This window comes from Plectropomus leopardus, chromosome 6, assembly GCF_026936395.1.
Source record: "Plectropomus leopardus strain MGB_pleo_1.0 chromosome 6, ASM2693639v1, whole genome shotgun sequence".
In the NCBI taxonomy this organism is placed as follows: domain Eukaryota; kingdom Metazoa; phylum Chordata; class Actinopteri; order Perciformes; family Serranidae; genus Plectropomus; species Plectropomus leopardus.
In genome coordinates, this window is record NC_142181.1 from 16,630,100 (window position 1) to 16,646,513 (window position 16,414).

Consider the following 16,414-nt stretch of genomic DNA (forward strand, 5'->3'; position numbering starts at 1 on the left):
CGTGTCTATATCTAATGTTGAGCACAAACGAACCCTTAGAGAGAAACTTTGGCACCAGGCTAAGCAGCAGCACTGCCCTCGCTGTTTGAGAGTCTCACCTCTGGCTACAGCTAACAGTGATGTCACCAGGGTCCTTGAGTCCATCTGTACTTTTACTACGGCAGGGTCAGAGGTCAAACCCCCGGAAATCAGCGTAGGTACAATTTCGTTAACTTACTTTGTAAAGACGTTCAAATTGTGTGACAGTGAAAGGGAAGCAGTATGGTCATCATGTTGCCGAATTATGTCACACTATCTTGCAACAATGCTCTCTATGACATTGCACTGTTCAGCTGCTCTCATAGGAGCCACACTGACAAACACAACTGGCACCAGAGAGCCAAAATACCTGCCAACGCAAACCTGCTCTGTCCAACTGTGTCCATTCACCACCACACTGTAGCAACAAAACAAGTGCTGCAGAGTCATACAACAAAGAAAAAAAATCCTTTACCAACATGACTTATGATGCTTGTATTGCTTCCCTGTATTCTGTTGTGTGGTATTATATGAAAGCTGCAGCGGTGACACATGCACCATCATCATACATTTCCATGTGGTGTTGCCTGTGGCACAACAGCCACCTCATCGTTCTTATTTCCCCACAGAGTTAGAATTCATAAGCTTGCAATGTGACAAACGGCTCGTACAGATCCATCCCCCACAGCTGCAGAAATCACTATCCTCTGATTAAACGCATTCGTGATTTTTACCATTGTCAACCTCTATCTCAGTCTTTCCCAAGGTAAATACCATAGTTCTAGTTTTAACTTGGCATTCAGCTTTCCTGAGGGAAATCCAGGGGAGAAAAAAATCACCCAGGTAAACAGGAGCAATGCCTTTTCTCTACTTATCTTAGTTTTGCTCACTCCTTGTCCCTCTGCCTTCTCTAAGGGTCTTCAGTGTAACTGGTAGGACTGTCACCAATATTTCATTGCTACATGTTATCGAAATCGTATTTACCTTCTGCTTCATTCACATTTCCCCCTATGTACTGTAAGTCTTTCAGCCTATGCCCATCCCTCCCCCATAAATGTATTTCCACGTCTGCACAGAGACAGACAGGCTTTGCAGTATAGCCGGAGTGAAATAGAACTGATGGGAGGCCAGTGTGTTTGTGTGTGTTTGTGTGTGTTTGTGAAAGCCAGTGGGCAGTAGGGTATTGGCTGGCCTAGTCTCAGTGCCAAGCTCATCGATGGCATTGAACCATCACCAGGAAGTATATCTTGGCAGATAGCTCTGTTTGTATGTGTGTGCGCGCATGCGTGCGTGCGTGCGTGTGTGTGTGTGACCTTGTGTGGCTGTGAAGTCTGGTGCGAAAGGATCCCAGGACTGAGCTCTTAATAGGAATCGAACTAGGAAACTCTAACTGCCCTGATGTCTTGCCAAAGGGTACAGCATGATTTGAGAGTAGAGTACTGGGGTTTCTGTAAGAAATTTAAAAAGGGGTACTGAAAGATAAAATATCCACTATTAGATTTTAAAAAAATACAAACTGGGAGGTCTCCTAACTGTGTTTGAATAAAATAAAGCCATGTCTGTTTGTCTTTCTCCTCATCTTGCGCTGACACAAACTGAATTTTTAGTTTATTAAGGGAGAAACTTTAAGGAAATCACAGGTAGACTAGGCCTGTCCTTCAGTAAAATCCACAAAAGACATGTGAGCCTTTAACCTATCTCCAGTCTGACACACTGTTTTCCATTTTAAGAAGTAGCTCACTGCTTAAATGTGCATGGTATTTCTGCTGTTTGTGAAAATATGAGCAATGGATGTCAGGATGCAAAGTGAGGTGTGCAAAAGTCTCCTTCAGAGCAGCTTCGACTGACTCAAAACACCTTATGTAAAAGTCGTGACTGATTCTAATTAAATTGTCATGGAGACAGAGAGGGAGCAGTTTTCAGTGTGACTGTATTGTCTCCGATACTAAGTGTGCATCAGTTTTCACAATACCTTTACAGTTGTTAGTAATTTAAATGAGTTTAAAGTGACAACTATATAAGTACAGTTGAATGTTCAGGATATTACAGTAAAACTTTAGTGTTCAAGGTGCAATGTCATTAAAATTAACTAGCAAGACATGTTGTGATTTCACTGCCATCACTTTGTAACATAAGAACCTGCCAGACAGGGTTGTGTGAGATTTTATTTTGGCAATATATGACAACAGAGAAGAACTAATGAAGGAGTTCCTGTGTGTAATGTACTATATTCATAGCCAGTCCTTGACATTTTCCACTCTGTTGTCATTTGCTGTCAACTGGCTTCGTTTCAGTGAGCTCTTTGTCATATGATTTGATTTGTTTTATTCTATTTCATACTACGCCACACTCAAAAAAATATGACAGGTTGTTTTGTGGGCACAAAATCATAAACAAAAGGGAACTTAGAATGTGGCTTTATTAGGGGAAACTGCTTCACATTATTCTCCTCTCCTGTGTAACCTATAAATAAATGGAGCACGGACGCATTGCATCATGTAGGTGAAATACAGCAGGGTTTTTTACCTGCTAGACAGACTCTGCCTTTGAAGAGTATGGTTGTGTGCCAGCTGCACTGAGTTCATATTCAGTTCTGCCAAGTGATAATGCAGTTGTTTATGGAGGGTATAGACTATATTAACTGGTACTCAAGTAATTAACTGATTTATTTTAACTACAGGATGCATTTATTTGATTGATTTATTTTGATGTGAAATGTGAAAACACCGACTAGGTTGCTCCGCTGCATCACATTGCCTCTGGTACAATGTAATAATTCTGTTTTTAAACAGATTATACTAGTTTTTTTTACATAGTTCTATGTAGTTTTGCCAGTTGGAGGGTCATGGAGCGGCAATAAATATAGCCCAGATACATTAAAAAAAGTTAGGCCATGCAAACCTGCATGGTATGGCTTCCATGGTCACTGTAGCAGCTTCAGTTGATTATAATGGAAGGGCTCTGCCATGGACATGCTGCGGCAAACATGTTGCGCTGCATCAGTGCCCCGTGTATTTTGGCAGTAAGGAATCATAACTACATTTGCATTTATGATCAGTCAATCTGCAAATTAATCTGAAATGCAATAACAAACAAAATGAAATACAATCAAAAAACTAGGGTCAGGGTAAAGCCGTTCTGCTTATCTTTCATTTAATATGCCACAGGGCTTCCAAAAAGATGGTACTCTCAGTGAGTATTCATCGTTTGTAATAGGTATGCACCTCACCTCTTCACCTTGCTCACATTGGCTACGAGTCTCTACTCTTGGCATAAATCTGTAAACCCCACACACCACTGGACTCGATCAGATGTCAGGTCATAAATACCAATTATGTTATCACTGAGGCAGCTCAGATCAATCTAATCCAACCAGATTGGGTGAGACTGAATCAGTGAACCCCTTCACATTACCCAGATAATCTTTGCCAATCATCAGCATCGCCTCTTAACACAATCTCTCCTGTGGGTGTCAAGAGGGGCAAATCTGATGGAAATCAGCGTGGAAAATCCCTCGGTGTGTCCCCAGCCTGCAGGTGCTCTGTTCTTAATAGGAATCAAACCAGGAAACTTCCACTGCCCTGAGGCTTTGCTAAAAGGCAGCTGCACATGAACCGAGAAGTGAGAGAGTGGGTGCGATGAGGTGAACGAAATATTTGAGGTAAATTCTGTCTTATACCGCCACCACCTGCCATGTTTAACTTGAAAGAGTAAATGTTCTGAGCAGAACTGAAGGGCTTTTTCCTTCTCTAGACTAAAGGCAATATGACACAGTGTTACCCAGGCTCATGTAAGGGTCAGTTGCAAACCTAAAAGTACTGTAGAAGGTCGGGACCTGTCTGTTTCAAGGCAAACGTTCAGCTCTGTCTGCTGGAGATGACTGGTCGGTGCAGTTTGATAAAGCTGGGCTGGCTCTGTCTGCAAGGTAACTAAGTTCGTGTGAGATAGGCTGATCTTTGTTTAAAAACCCAGCAGGTTGGTAGTTTGAGAATGCATTGTATGCAGCCTGAGAGACACAGTGTCCACAGGTCCACTTAGGTAAGTATAATTTTTTGTTTAGGATCCAATACCAAATAGAATTTTAATACTGTTCGTAGTTCTAGCAAAGAGTTAATACTCCCAGCCAGGAAAAACCTTCAAAATAAGGATGGCATACACAGCAATTCACTGTACTACTTGTCTCTAGTACTCCTTGATCAAACTTCATTAAATGCTTCTGTTAGGCATCTAGGTACCCCTAAACTTCTTTTAGGGTTTTCCACATACTCATTTATTTGTGATGGCCTGCCATGATTAAAACATCTGCCGCCACATATTGATTATATATCTTTGCCGTTGGAATAAACTGTATATACACTGTTTGGTTAGTCTGAACCACACTGTTGGAGCACAGGGCGTACTGTGGGCACAGACCAAGCAGAGGAACATCAAGCACTGTAAGTGAAACATAACTTAAGCTTTGAATTGCTTTTGCAGCAGCTACTTCTCTAATCCATCTATCTGATTTGATCAACTCTCACTGAATCAACAGATTCATTGTCTGGCCTGTGACTCAAAGTCATCAAAGTGTTGCTGAGGGAAAAGAAAGAAGTCATGACAAGATGCGCCTGTGCTGTGTTCACAGACCCTCAAAAACGTCCAAATTTACGAAGGGAAACAGACCGATAATAAAGGTACACAAACACGAAATATGCCCCTTTTCAGCTGCCATCACACATAGATTGTACTTCTGTGTGAAACACTGTCTTATATGACAAGTTAGCAGCTCTCAAGATGTCCTTTATAAATGGAAACATCTGTGTACATGCATTTTTACAATCTTTCTACAGATTTTTTCTTCCTTATTTTATCCAGAATAACTTCCAAAAGGGTCAGTTAAAGATCAACCTTGGAGAGATGAAGGATTTAGTGTCTTGCTCAAGGACAAATTAAGCGGCTGAGTGTTGACACAGGAGAATGAACATGGGCCTTCTGCTTAAAAGATAGTTTTCTTATTCACCCCCCTACGTAGCTGCCAGATGTACAAAAATGATCACAGCAACTTCACTTATATTTAATGAAATCAGCATATGGCATTTAATTTACTCACTGGCCGGCATCTGTTTGTGATCTGTACATCCACAGTTATACAGATGTGTGAGGATTGATGCGACATTTCCGACTGATCAATAATTAACTGTAGCTGGGAGTTTCGGGTCCTGTGCAAGTGTGTCATGACTTTTAAAAAAAGGGACAAGGACTGCTGGGCAAAGCAGAAATGGTTCAGCAAGCCCATTTGACACCGCAATCATACTGGATGATTTATTCAGTTAATGGGTTCAACCACGGACACACGCACACTAACACACACTCAGAGAGAGTTAAACAGCTTAATGGATTCCTTTCCTCCACGATTCAGATTCGAAGACACACACACACAGCTGCCGAGCAAAACTAATGGCTTGTACATTTCTGCACACACACCACACAAACAGATCAACAGTCAGTTATGTTTTGTCACTCCTCGGTTTATCCTAACACCCACAGGCACACAAACGCACCCACACACAGCTAAAAGACAGCAAGACTCATTCAAATACACAAACAGATCTACTATCTCACTGTTTGAATTGAACAGATTAGTACACGCCATGTGATCTTGCTCTATGTACACATGCACCAAAATACTGCAAGCATGACAGTAGCCTGATTAATGTGTATAATGATTGCATAAGCTGACAACTGCTCAAAATAATCCCCTTTTTCTCAATTTATTTATTTCTTTAACAAGGCTGGTAACACACGATCACGAGTAAAAGCTGTGCATTAGTACAAGCCATTGTTTTCCAACAGAGAGGGAGCTCACGCCAAACTTTGGGGTGCCACTACTACAGGCATGGCACACTGCTCAGATTTTACACCCTGCTACTGCAGTGAAAGTGCAAATTATTTACCTTTAACCACATCTGCGGCTGACCTTTTAAAGTATGTCTAATAGGATAATGCTGATTAAGATGTTGAAACACATTTTTTTTTCTTGTTTCTGGGTTTTTTTGTCACTAATGTTACAAACCTGGCTCATATCAGAGGACAAAGCTATTTTTTTACTAAACACAAGTCATATTAACCTGAGAGGGGGAGAGAGAGGGGAGGTCATGCAGCATTTGCCACAGGCCGGAGTCTAACCTGCAGCCACTGCAGCGAGGTCATAGCCTCTGCTCTACCAGGTGAGCTAGTGGGCACCCCAACTGTTGTGTAAACTTAGATAATATAAAAACCTATTCAATATGCCCTGTGCCAACACAAACATTTTTACCAAGCATAAATATGTGAATAAGTGGCTCTTGCATTAAGTAATCACATCTATTGCACATTTTTGCCTGTCTCTTCAAAAATGGCCGCATAGAATTGCCTTACGGACATGACAGTATCAGCTATCCTTATCACATAACAATTACTTTTCAAAATTTTAAAACTTGCAATTCTGGGCACACGTTTGCATTATTCTTAATATCAACCCAACTTTCAATTTAATGACTTCCACTAACTTACAATAAAGGCTGTCCCAAATAGTTCAAAGCTCAGAAGCTTCATTCATGACATTGATATTCAAATCATAAAAATCAGCATTTGTATTCTGTGCAGCATTTTATTATTTCGTTTTTGCATGTCTATTCATGCTGTATTAACTGGGTATTTCTGCACAGCTGCAGATAGGGCAAGACTTAACCCACGAGGGCTCCACAACAGCTGCCCAGAGCAGAAGGTAGACTTGTAGAATTACACACAGGAGGTCCTTCTGGGAAACAGACTTACCAACACAGGCCCAAAGACTTAGCTTGCTGTGATGGATCAAACTCCAGTAAGCAGGTTTCCTCTCGGTTGGCGATGTTAGTGATAATAAGACAAAACAGTTGTCATATTGCTGTCCCAGCTGACTAGTTAGCTCTCTTGCTAAAAACTATCTGATCCATTTGTGGCACGTTACCCTGTTTAGGACAGCCTGATGGAGCAGTTTATAAGCATTCTAATAGCACCATAAATTATAATTGCTCATTAAGGAGGACTGATTTAAATTACAAAAAAAAAAAAAAGACTATCTCATCTAATGTGATTCAAATTGAGGATTTTGTTAGAGGAGTTGTTTTTTAAAAGGGGAATATGAAAGGGTAAATAGGGTTATTATATTGTGAAATATGACAGCAAATATTTGAAACTTAACTCAGAAACCTCAGTAGAAGCTATAATTGTTTAAAAAAAGGTATGATTTGGTACAGCCATACTTACGATTACTTCAAAACATTCATCTAAGTTCTCCTATCTTTCTACACAGTACACTCTTTGAACTCTGGAGTTAATAATGTCTATTAATACAAACCCAAACCAAATTTCAACTATGTCCATTTTTGACCTCCGCTGAGAGCCCAATGACATTTCACAGTGACCAGTTGGGAGCGGGGAGCAAAGCATCGTCGCCCTGTGCTGTGACTGAGAACAGTCTGTCACAGCACATGTATCATCCTGAATACTGAACAACTATGCTAATGTTGCCTTTTCTGCTTATTTTTCGAGAGATCAAGTTCAGAGAAAATCGTTTGCTCCTGTCGGTATGTTTGGAAACCAGCAGGTGTGTTTTCTCATGTATATCTACATTTTAATAGAGAATCAGGACATATTGACACGCAGCCCACCCCACCCCCCCACCCACCCATCATCAGCTCTCCTTTCTTGGCCTTTCATCTCTAACTGCTTTCAACACAACGGCAATCGAAGGGTAGTAATTACTGTCTAGATTGCTGTCATTTCCCCAGGTTAATTCTTGCTGCAAAAGCGCAACTTAAGTGCACTTTTTACTGTCTAACTGCTTGATAACAAAAATGGAAATTCCAAGGGAAAAGAGCAGAATTTACATACTTTATTCTACAGCTAGACCTGACAAACCTCATCATAGGATATATGTTCTGTAGGAAGGTAGATGGGTAGATGGGCGGCTTAGACCGTCAATCTGTGGTCTCACTCTAACATCCAACGTTTGTCATCCTTCTTTTTATCTCCTTTGCGGCTGAATGTCACTCCTGAGGTGGATAATTGATCTGTTGAATCTTTCACAGCTGATCAGATTGATAGATGGCAGGAGGCAGCCCGCCATAGTCTTGCTTATTAATGGGAAACACTGAGGTAGGTAGATATATCTTCCCCTTAACTATTACAGTTGTTAAGACTGTTAAATGTTGTATGATGATGATGTGTGTATTTCGAAAATTAGGGTTCCGGTCAGGTTCAGCCTTAAAATGAGGGAACTATTTTCTGTGTGGGGCTACTTCTTGTTCAGTGCCAAGGTTTGTTATTTATGTGAAAACACTTCAACTCAGCACCTAGTAATGTAATTTAACATTAACTCGCTGATGTAGGAGGTTGTCAAACGAAATTTGTCATCACCTGACAATACCATTAGCTCGGTGCACTTGCTCAAGACATCCCAGATTCATTCAGATTCCCAGTTGCTTTGATTGAACTTTTGCAGTGTTTCCCAGTGCCATTTAAGCGACCAATCCTGGGTATTTTTGCAGACCCTTAATGGCATGTCCCGGTGGTGTCTGAGCCACCAAACCCAGGTGTTTTTCTCTGACCCATCCCTGCATTTCTAACAACTTTTGTGCCACCAAACATGGGTGTTGTAAGCCCAAACATAATGTTTTTCTAACCTGAATCCAAGTGTTTTTTATGCCTAAACTTGACCATATATTCAACACAGCATTGTTGACAAATGTAACATCCATGGTTTTCAGAAACAAACAATGCAAACTTTTTTCCTGGCAATTATATTGTGTAACTGCAGGGAGTGTGGTTTTTGGAGAAACAGGGCTTGGGCGTAATTTTTAGGAGAATTGCTTTCGGTCAAATGGAACTTTTTTTTTCCTTTGACTAACGAGGCTTTCGGAACAATGGGCACCCTGGGCTTGTTGCTACTCTTGGGCTCTTGTTGCGTTCAGATGAGAATATGCAGCCCGAGCCGCACTCGACACTGCATATATAACTGTGTGTGAGAGTTTGTACACATTTTGCTTGTTTTTCACACAGTGTGTTGAAATGCTAGAGTGTTTTCTGACCATCAAAAAAAACATGCATATGTATATACAGACCTGTTCAAAGCCACACTTTGATGATCCAGTGCAGACATGCACAAGAGGTTCAAAAGTTACAGTTACGTTTCTTTGTGAATGTGTATTTTAAAATGATACATGTGCAAAATGGAGATGTTCCTCATTGAACTGCAGACTGGAAACTATACATTTCTACTCCTATTAAGTAATTCATAGTAACATAGTAACTCGAGGGACTACTTTGCTGGTGAACTACATTGTTTTAAATCAAGTCAGCATTACCACCTAGTGTCATTTCTTGTAACATACAAAAGTTTTAATGGTAAAACAATAAATACTGTGCTGTTGAGAAAATAGTAAGGCTTAATATGGTGTAGGATCACAGCTGTCAAAGATGGAGGCGAGTGGTATACAGCTACAAAATCTTCCTTCAGAAACCATAAAGCCTATATTCTGCTTACTATTTTTCTTTCTATTATTCTACAACCTGTGCTGTATTCACAAAAACAAACTTTGGCAGGCAGATAAAACATCCAAAAAAATGCTGTGTTGATAAGAAAACAGTTGGCGGTGTCAAAATATTTTGTCTAAAACCAGTTAGATGATGCAAATAAAATGCAGTTTAACCTCTCACTCTAGTTTATTATAGGTATAAAATGAAATTGTGCAAACGAAGTAACTCACATACACATATACACAGATGTGCACGCACATACTGCATTTAATATTCAATGCATAATGACACAAGAGCTTTCATTGTGTCTGTACAGCAGGTGTAGTCAGTCCGAGGCTGATGTAGACCTTTGCGTCTGTGGCCAAATGGCATTAATAGATGCTAACAGCCCTTCAGTGGCTCTACTGTGTTATCATGTCATTAATGTCTTGTTTCAGGCGAGAACAGTGATGGCTTTGTTAGAGGCACTTGTTATAACAGCAGACTGACGAGGGGAGCTGCACTGCTGCGTCCTGTGTGTGGATGCATGTTCCACACTGAGAGTGCCCAGTCTAAGTATGGCTGACATTTCCGTGCCCGACGCTGATATGCATACTCACGTGCACGTCTGTCTCTGTGCATGAGCCTGACATTTTCATGCTGTCTGCATTCAGTTACGTTGACTGACGGGAGGACGCTTTGTTTGTAAATACTGTCCATCAATCAGCCCTTGGGCTCTCAAAATGCATACACACATTTCCATGCACTCACACAGACACACATCTGAGATGTCATGGAGTCACATCCGGAGCCCAGGGTTCTGACTGTTGATCTAAGCAAAACGTCAAGTGAATATTTATGATAATGTGCCCTGGCTGTTATAAATAATTTAATGTGCCAATTATTCCTCCAGTGCAGGCAGTACAGAACAGAGGAGGGCAAAGGGTTGACAGCAGAGTCCCTGCAGCACACACGCCCTGTCCGTCCTGCTCGACGCACTGCAAAAAATGACACAAATGTGTCACTGAACTGGACACAGATGGATAGATGGATGAGTTCACCAGCAATAAACTTCAAGTCGCAAAGTGCATTTTTCTCTGCCACTGTGGGAACATTATTTGTTGTAATTTATTATTGAAAACATGAACATTAAATAAAACTTTGTCATTTTTTGCAGAACAGAGTAGCCACTGGGTATTCACAGGACCCAGGGGACAAAATCTGATGTTTCAAACTCTAATTATGAAAATGAGTGCCACATAATTAACCATCCTGTGTTGACTTCCCTTTTGGGATCTTATGAGCTCAGGGCCTGGTATTGTTGCCCCCTCTTAGGAGGTGAGCCGTCGCCATTTCCCTTCCCTTGGGGAACTGAGTCAGTTTTTTTTAAGGTTCCACTGAGTGGCTGGATCTGTTTAATTTCCACTCTAGCAGTGTTTTGACACAGTTCCCCTCAGTCTCATTTTTAAATCATAGTCTCTTTCATTGTCTCCTTTCAACCTGCGTATAATTTTCCTCCCTCTGTCATTCCACTTTTCTGTTTTTCAATTTGTAAGCCTTCCTGTCCTGATATCTTTGTGTCTCAGCCCTTTTCTGCTTAATATCTCCCAACATCTCTCATTTCTCGCTCTCTGTCTGTATAATCTCTATTCATTTCATTTTTCTGACACGCACGTTCAGACAGATCACATTTTAGAGTTGTAAGACAACCCATCTAACTATTTTTTAAGCACCCTCCTTGATGGCATAAAAACTTATATAACAGTCACAGTGTCATGTGCTGCTGTCCCAAGTGCTTTTTAAAAAACTTCCATTCCATTGGCTTTTTCTTAAGATATTAAGACCTGAAAGCTTGTTAAACAAAAATTGCAGTTGTATGCCTCATTGCAACAGTCAAGCTGCACTTACAGTGTACATCCATGTCTGTGAAAAAACATACAACACAGAACAACACAGAAAATCAATACAATCACCACAGTTTCAAGGTGGGGACCCAAGATCAGTGTCACTAATTCAGTATCCAATCAAATGTTTTTCCCTCTGTTTCTGAGACATGATGCTGAGTAACGGTCAGGGAAGTGTTTTTGCAGTACATCTTAATGTCACAGTAAAGCTTACCTTCAACCTTTTGAATATAAATTGCCATCAGCTAATCATTTTATCCTATTAGACATTTTTGTGTGAAATGTCATAATTAGCATATGAATTCTTGAGTTAGTGGCATAAACATGTTGTGTGAGGTCACAATATCCTTGAACTTTGACTTTTGACTGCCAAATCTAATTCTAGTTCATCCTTGAGTCTAAGTGAAAATTTGTGGCAAATTTGAGGAAATTCCCTCAAGACAGTCTTGAGACATCTCATTCACGAGTTGTTTGTACATGCATGCATACAGACATATATATGGACAACCTAAAAACATAATCCCGATGACCACGGCATTAAAACATCTCCTTACTGCTGTTGTCAGATACATTGAAATATAGTATTTCAAAAGTAAAAGCTCCTTCTACATTTGAGACTGATAATTTATATCTATCAAAGCTGCAACATTTTTCTTCCTACTAGAATAAAGTGTTCTTTTTAAAACTTTTTAAAAAACCTATCAAATAAACAAAATTTATACTACCTCTGTCTCTCTCTCTCTCTCTCTACATATATATATATATATATATATATATATATATATATATATATATATATATAGGCATTGCACTACACTATTTCTGTTTCGTAAGGGCCCTGTCCTTTTCCAGTCCAAGCATTCAACCTCATAGATGGCCAATTTTACTAAATACACCAAAGTGCACTGTAAGTAGGTGATCAGCGAGGGGTCATTAAGCAATCTGTTAAGTTGGCAGCTTGACTACTTTTGAGATGGGCGTAATTTGATTTACATAAATACGAGAATCCAATTCCTTTCATTTAGCCAGAGAGTACCACACAGGCTATAAAACAAAACTAAAATTTTCCATTCCTTAACACCATAAAAAGCTAACACCTATCCCATGGGAAAGAATGATTTCTTGTTAAAGAATTCAGACAGGTTATACACGTATTTCTGGTTCTCTGGGGAAAGGGAAGCATACTACTACTGCTTAATTTGGGTAATAAACATGAATCAGTATATATTAAATGAAGATGAGATTACATCTATATTTATGTAAACTGTCATATAATGGCTGCAACCTGCATGTGTCAGCTAGAGCCTTGAGGTAAGTTGTCATAGGAAGTGAGACTTTTTTTATGTTTTGATCTGCAAAAAAACCCACAGAAATCTAAATGATTGTTCTGGTGAGTTCGAAGGTAGCACTGAAGAATAAAATAATGATATGTTTAAAGCAGTGTTTTTAAAGTGGTTCATCTTAATCGGGTCTCATCTTCTTTGACAGAAGTAGAAAAAAGTAAGCTTCGGAAAAGACATCAAACAACAGCATTGCTCCCCCGTCAACATCGGTTAATTTGTGTGCAGCCCTTTAGTCACTTGGGTGGCCTGATGTGTGCTAATATCTCTGTCTGAGTCATTTTTAAAATCTAATTTGTAGAAGTGACCTCTGCCTATGTAGATGTGTCTTGTTTTGTGGCCAGCTTGAGTGAGTGACAATAAGTGACACTGCCAAGAGGCAAGGCAGGCATACAGTCTCTTTCAAAGTTGTGAGTGGGTAGTTCATACTGCACAAGGTTACCCAAATTAACTGTCATCACTGTATTTAACTTCCTTGTCCTTATTCACACACTCCACCCCTTCGATTTCCCATCATTTAACTAGTCTCCCTTACCTCCTACTGCTTCTGCGTTGCCTCCTTCATCCTCTGTCCTACATGGACAAAACAGCAAGTTGATACTTAAACATTTTTCACAAGGTCACCAGTCTCTTAAATAAATGTTCTGCCCCAGATTACTCTTGAAGTAACAAAACTTTTAAAAGTACTTGCAAACAAAGCGAGTGAGAGTGTATTTGTGCTTTCTCTTTTTAAATTCAGTGAGTGAGTTTGAATATCTGACTAGAGTCAAAATCAGACACATCAGATAATGTGATTCTGTTCTTAGGCACTGAATTCATTTGTATCCAATTATCTGGACCTGTAAACAACATATTATAGGGGTCACTGTTTATTAAAAATATATTTTGCTGATTTTTCAACCAGCTTTGTATCATAACTGTTAGTGGTATGTGAAAATAAACCATTGTAAACTTACCTCCATATTAGTGCCCAGATTCCCCTGCTCATGTTTGACTCAAATCCACCACATGAAGTGTTGTACAATTTTCTCTGGCTCTTGGGCTGTTGTTCAACCTACACTCACATTTTCATCTGCCCGTCACCAATGATGCAAAGAGTATAGAAGCTGATCAAGCGAGAGAGCCACCGCTCTCTCATTGCATTTTTTTAAGTGAAATGTCTTTAGGAAAATATTTCAGTGCACTGTTTGGCTGTAATATGAGAATTTGTGAACAGATAGTGGGCGCCATATTGTTTCCTGTATTGTAAAAAGTGAGGCTGAAAACACTGCAATCACACAGTAGAACTAAGCAGCACTGATCAGTATGAACAAAGATATATTTTACTGCGTTGCTTATTTCTTGCCCCAAATGTTTTCAGAAACATACTTTAGCTTACTTTTTACCTGTAAATTGAACTTGTAAAATTTGCTACCAGCCTGCTGTCATATTGTTTCCTGTGTCATTCTACTTGTTGTAGGTTTTCTACCTCTTAAGCAAAAGCAAATGCTATATCCCTTTTCCTCTGTTGTATCTGATCATATAGCATCAACTTCAAAAGTGTTTGTCTTTCTCTTTCAAAGACAGCACAGATTTATGCACAAACCATCTATCCAGCAGTAAAATACTTCTAAGTGTAATTCGTGTTACAATTTAAGATAAGTGGAACATAGGAAAACAGAAAGTATAGTGCAGTTAATTCTTCTCACAAGAGATTATTTTTAATTGGAACCAACACAGAGCACATGATGCTTTTCAGGGGCACAGGCCAACCTCCTAACAGAAAAAAAATCCTAGAATTGCCTCCATAATTGAAGCAGCTGCATTGATGAGTGTGAACTCCTGCTGTCCCCTGGACTGAACCTATAGAGAGCAAGCCAGTATAGAGCTGGATCAATTATGAATAGCAGAGAATGATGAACAAAAATCCAAATTATAGATCCATACAATGGAAGATGCTTGCCTATTTGTTTTGCACCCCACATGCCCTTTTTAAATCAATTTGGTATTTTCTTTATGTTTTCAGGAGAGTAGTATTATCGATTAAGTCCAGGTTGATGGAAAATAACACAACATTATTCACAGAGTCCTTCTCTCGCAAATGACTTTGTGTCCAGTGTGAATTTCACATTACAGAGTGTGTTACAGATTATGATTTCATAATAGAAACTGAGTTTTAAAGACTCTTTCAACATATGAATCTGGTTAAAGTGGCAATAGTTCCATGCATGTAAATTAGGACTTTGCTGGGCTTTACCCGACTCAGAATTTTGCAAGTCGAATCAGATTTGGCTCTTCAATAAGAATGTTTGATGATTCAGGCTTTTTTTTTCTATATAAAGTTTTTTGAACAGACTTAGGGGAACATTCAGTGTGACAGTGGCATTCACTTACTATATTAAACAAGCAAACAGCTCTAACGATGGGTCATAAGTGCTCAACACTAGATATCAACCAAAAGCCAGAGACTGTGTCTTATAAAGTTGCCGTGACTGATTTCCCATTTGAAAGACAAGCAAAACCCAGACAGCTGATCACTTGTCTCAAGAGCAAGTGCTGAGAGCAAATCAGTCTTGTGCTGACTTCAGCACTACAGTTGTAAGGGAGAGAAAGCTGTTACACAAACTCAATAATGAGGATGATAAGAGGACAGCAGCATACAGCGTACGATCATACAACCTACAGTGGTTAACCAGAGGCAGGCTAAAGGCACCAACTCAGGAGAAAAACATGTTGTCTTGACTAACATTTCCTTATTCTTCATTTCATATTTTCTATTCTATAGTCTTTTTTCTCCTCCTCCTCCTCCTCCTCCTCCTCCTCCTCCCGCTGAACAGACTTTTACTCCACCTGTTCCAATCCATCTGACCCAAAGGGAATCACCTAACCAACCTTTCTCTGTCTTAAACTTAAAACTTAAATAAAGTTTTCAATTCTTGAGTTATTAAACCACAGAATCACAATTTCCACATACAATAAGAAGTAAAAAATCTCAACGAATTGTGATGTTCAGGTAGACCATTAAATCAAACTTCATTTTTCCAATTTTTCTTCATAGTGTATGCAGAGAATTTTCAATTAAATTTGGATTTTTGAAGGTAGACCCCTGGGATGTTCCCACAACAAAGAATTCAGAAAACTAGTATCCCCAATTCACCTTCTTCTGAAAACCTGCGGCAGCAGTAATGAGGATGACGCCAACCCCTTACAGTGTAATCACTACAATTTTTACAGCAGTAATAGTTAAGGTCAACACAGATTTTGACACCTCAGCAGTCCCTGTTGTAGTCCATGATTAATAATATTGTGGGTTGCGAATTTAATACTGATCACACTCACATTCTTGGTACTTGTGCAGATGTAGCTGTGCTCTTGCCCCAGAGTAATCCCCATCTTTATCAAACTCAATGTTCACTGATTCTGATTAAGAAGCTTAGATGCTTTGTCCACTATACCCAAGCCAATGTTGTCATACATAACTACTGTAAGGGTCTCATGGGAAGCAACACAAGAGATCACATCCGTGATTGCATAATGTCTAACAATAGCTACAAAATGCATGGCTCATGATGAATGATGTTAATTTGTTCCTCCCTCTTCATTTTTTAAAACCCATTAGAATTGGGTTCAGTTCAGAATGGTCACTTTCCTTTGAGA

The 16,414-nt window shown here is 39.6% G+C and overlaps 1 protein-coding gene across 4 annotated transcripts in view; it reads right to left on the reverse strand.

Moving 5' to 3' along the window:
• Positions 1-16,414, reverse strand: part of LOC121943434 (leucine-rich repeat and fibronectin type III domain-containing protein 1-like protein) — a 218,139-nt gene that overhangs the window by 28,385 nt on the left and 173,340 nt on the right. The gene's annotated exons all lie outside the window — the stretch shown is intronic.